The sequence below is a fragment of the Choristoneura fumiferana genome, chromosome 8, assembly GCF_025370935.1.
Source record: "Choristoneura fumiferana chromosome 8, NRCan_CFum_1, whole genome shotgun sequence".
NCBI lineage: Eukaryota > Metazoa > Arthropoda > Insecta > Lepidoptera > Tortricidae > Choristoneura > Choristoneura fumiferana.
Genome location: NC_133479.1, coordinates 16,752,507 through 16,756,947, shown reverse-complemented (window position 1 = coordinate 16,756,947; position 4,441 = coordinate 16,752,507). Strand labels below are relative to the sequence as shown.

At 38.3% G+C, this 4,441-nt stretch overlaps 1 long non-coding RNA gene across 1 annotated transcript in view; it reads left to right on the top strand.

Moving 5' to 3' along the window:
- Positions 1–846: 846 nt before the first annotated feature.
- LOC141430659 (uncharacterized) overlaps positions 847–4,441 on the top strand; it is an 11,529-nt gene continuing 7,934 nt past the window's right edge. Inside the window, exon 1 of the long non-coding RNA XR_012451650.1 lies at positions 847–1,141. This is a non-coding gene — a long non-coding RNA (uncharacterized lncRNA). The remainder of the gene's footprint in view (positions 1,142–4,441) is intronic.

The window sequence follows — 4,441 nt, the reverse complement described above, 5'->3', positions numbered from 1 at the left end:
GTGAAGTGAAATTCCCAATCCGCACTGGGCCCGCGTGGGAACTATGGCCCAAGCCCTCTTGTTCTGAGAGGAGGCTGGGATGGAACAGACCGACGGACAGACAGACAGACAGCGGACTCTCACTAATAGGGTTCCGTTGGCACGTTCCCTAAAAAAATTGTACTAAAAAAGAAAAAAAATCGCTAAAAAAGACACTAACAACGAAAGCATTAGGTTATATCGGTTGTAATATTAGTCTAGCAATCATAACAAAATAGGCTGAATGAAAGAGGTTTGAAAGAAACTTAGAATGAAGTACTGGCTGGTTAGATAATTAAAAATATAATGTCATGGAAATGTCATCCAGACTATCACCACTAGTCACATTTATTTGTATGTCAGTAATTTTTAAATTTATTGTCGTCTTCAGTTCAATAATTTTAATGTAGAAGAACCGCGCTGTCTCATATTTCGTTTCCTAGATTTTTTTACCGTACAACGGTAAAACCTACAACACAATGGCAAAATTGACCTCCAATGGACAGAGCCACAGTTTTCCAAAAAACAAACAAGTTTATTGTCTGGAGGAAGGAAATATCTAAAGCCGGGTCCGCTGCGACGTGTTTTTGTGTTTTTCTAACACCTAACATGTTTTTCTAACATAATAGGGGCGTGGTCTAAATGTTTTTGTTAGCAAAAACACTCAAACATGTTTGCCGCGACGGATGGAAAACATCCCCGCGTTCGCCTGCGGAGGGGGGTGCAGCGTTATTTTGTGTTTGCCCTCATACTGTGTCGGTCTCGGTTGTCCTGTCAAAGTGTCAACTGTCATCTTTGAATTAATTTTAATTGATTTGATTGTTGACACGAAATCTATTCCTGTTTTGACTTCTTTGGATCAGATCCATCACCGCCAACACAGATAAGACGTCCTCTTCGTCGGTATTCATGATAAATTTTGTGCGTGAACAATGTTTGGAACAACAAAAACGTTTTTTAATTAATGTTGCAACGGACGGGCACTTTTACTAACATGTTTGGCTAACATGTTAGACAAACAATGTTTTGTAAAGATTTTCGTCGCAGCGGACCCGGCTTAAGGCGCTAAAAGGACTACAATATAATCCTTACAGCATAGGATATGCTGTGAAATCTGACACAGGTATAGTCGCAACACATTTTTAATACTATAAAATTGAGTGTTTTTTTACTAAAAGTGTACCTACGCTTTGTAAGATTTTTATAATACCGGTAAACCATGATCATAGCAATTAATATTATAGGTATAGGATTTTCGGATGAAGTGTGTATTTTTTTATAACAAGCTTTTTACAAGCTTTTATTTAGTTTCACCTGTCCCGTTGTCTGTCTATCTGTCTGTCTGTCTGTAGTCAAATCTTGCAAGTATAATTTGACCAACTTCCAGTAGTCAGATTGACTTGAAATTTGGAATGATTATGTAATTTGCGTGACAATACAATAATCTGGTAGTGACATCCTGGTAGTCCGGCTAGCATCGTCTCCGCAGGTCGGAACTCTTCAACAGTTAATGGCATCGACTTGAAATTTAGTACCTATAAAATATATAATCCTAATAATAAATAAATTTGAAAGTTTGTAAGTGAGTGAGTTTGTGAGTGAGTGAGTTTGTGAGTGAGTATGTTTGTTACTTCTTCACGCTGAAACGGCTACGCAGATTTGGATGAAATTTGGTAAAAAAATAGTTTATAACCTGGATAAAAACAACTTGGATATTGAATACTTTTTATCCTGATATTCCCACGGGATAGGAATAAAATCTCGAATTAATAACCGCTAGGCTTAGAGACATGAAATTTGGTATGTACATAGCTGGACATTTGGAATAACACATAGGCTCCTTTTATCCTGATATTCTTACGGGATAGGGATAAAATCTCGAAATAACAACCGCTAGGCTTAGAGTCATGAAATTTGGTATGTAGGTAGTTGAACGTCTGGAATAAAACATAGGTGACTTTTTGACCCGATATTCCCACGGGATACCTAGGGATAAAATCTTGAAATAACAACCGCTGGGCTTTGAGCCATGAAATTTAGTATGTAGGTAGCTGGACCTCTGGAATAAAACATAGGCTACTTTTTATTCCGATACTAGCTTTTACCCGCGGCTTCGCACGCGTAAATTAATCGGTGTGGTAGCTGCAATTGAAATTTTCGGTATTTTACAAAATTCCCCTGGAAATTTCCAATATTTATATCGTGGTCTTCATTGAGGTTGTGCTGTGAATAACTGTACAAAATTCAAGACTCTAAACCCAGTGCTGAAGTATCAAAAATTTTCCCTATCCAAATTCAAATGCAAAATTCAAATTCAAATCATTTACTCAGTAAATAGGCCGCAATGGGCACTTTTACACGTCATTTTTTATACTACCAGCGCTTTCGGAAAGACCATCATTGCCAAGAAGAATGCGTCGCAAGAAACTTGGCAGAAAGTCATTTTTTCTAAATAAAATAATTACAAATAAAATACTTAAAAACTTCAGTATACAATTAAAGAAAAAAATACGAAATAATAATAATAATAATACAGGGATGTATGGGATCCCTTAGTTACAAAACTATACCGTGGAAATATCGGGATAAAAAGTAGCGTACTTATGTGTTATTCCAGACATACGGCTACCTACATCCAAATTTCATGCCTCTAAGCCTAGCGGTTGTTATTTCGACATTTTATTCCTAGGTATCCCGTGGTAATATCGGGTCAAAAAGTCGTCTATGTGTTATTCCAGAGGTCCAGCTACCTACATACCAAATTTCATGGCTCTAAGCCCAGTGGTTGTTATTTCGAGATTTTATCCCTAGGTATCCCGTGGGAATATCGGATCAAAAAGTCGCTTATGTGTTATTCCAGACGTTTAGCTACCTACATACCAAATTTCATGACTCTAAGCCCAGCTGTTAGTATTTCAATATTTTATTCCTATCCCGTGGGAATATCGGGATAAAAATAGCCTATGTGTTATTTCAGAGGTCCAGCTACCTACATACCAAAATTCATGGCTCTAAACCCAGTGGTTGTTATTTCGAGATTTTATCCCTAGGTATCCCGTGGGAATATCGAGTCAAAAAGTCCCTTACGTGTTATTCCAGACGTGCAGTTACCTACATACTAAATTTCATGACTCTAAGCCCAGCGGTTATTATTTCAAGATTTTATCCCTATCCCGTGGGAATACCGGGATAAAAAGTCCCTTACGTGTTATTCCAGACGTCCAGCTACCTACAAACCAAATTTCATGACTCTAAGCCCAGCGGTTATTATTTCAAGATTTATCCCTATCCCGGGGGAATATCGGGATAAAAAGTAGCCTTTGTGTTATTTCAGTGGTCCAGCTACCTACATACTAAATTTCATGGCTCTTAGCCCTGCGGTTGTTATTTCAAGATTTTATCCCTAGGTATCCCGTGGGAATATCGGGTCAAAAAGTCTTCTATCTGTTATTCCAGACGTGCAGTTACCTACATACTAAATTTCATGACTCTAAGCCAGCGGTTATTATTTCAAGATTTATCCCTATCCCGTGGTAATATCGGGATAAAAATTAGCCTTTGTGTTATTCCAGAGGTCCAGCTACCTACATACCAAATTTCATGGCTCTAAACCCAGTGGTTGTTATTTCGAGATTTTATCCCTAAGTATCCCGTGGGAATATCGAGTCAAAAAGTCCCTTACGTGTTATTTCAGACGTCCAGCTACCTACAAACCAAATTTCATGACTCTAAGCCCAGCGGTTATTATTTCAAGATTTTATCCCTATCCCGGGGAAATTCGGGATAAAAAGTAGCCTATGTGTTATTCCAGTGGTCCAGCTACCTACATACTAAATTTCATGGCTCTTAGCCCTGCGGTTGTTATTTCAAGATTTTATCCCTAGGTATCCCGTGGAATATCGGGTCAAAAAGTCTTCTATCTGTTATTCCAGACGTGCAGTTACCTACATACTAAATTTCATGACTCTAAGCCCAGCGGTTATTATTTCAAGATTTTATCCCTATCCCGTGGGAATATCGGGATAAAAATTAGCCTTTGTGTTATTCCAGAGGTCCAGCTACCTACATACCAAATTTCATGGCTCTAAACCCAGTGGTTGTTATTTCGAGATTTTATCCCTAAGTATCCCGTGGGATATCGAGTCAAAAAGTCCCTTACGTGTTATTTCAGACGTCCAGCTACCTACAAACCAAATTTCATGACTCTAAGCCCAGCGGTTATTATTTCAAGATTTTATCCCTATCCCGGGGGAATATCGGGATAAAAAGTAGCCTATGTGTTATTCCAGTGGTCCAGCTACCTACATACTAAATTTCATGGCTCTTAGCCCTTGCGGTTGTTATTTCAAGATTTTATCCCTAGGTATCCCGTGGGAATTATCGGGTCAAAAAGTCTCACTATTCTGTTATTCCAGACGTCCAA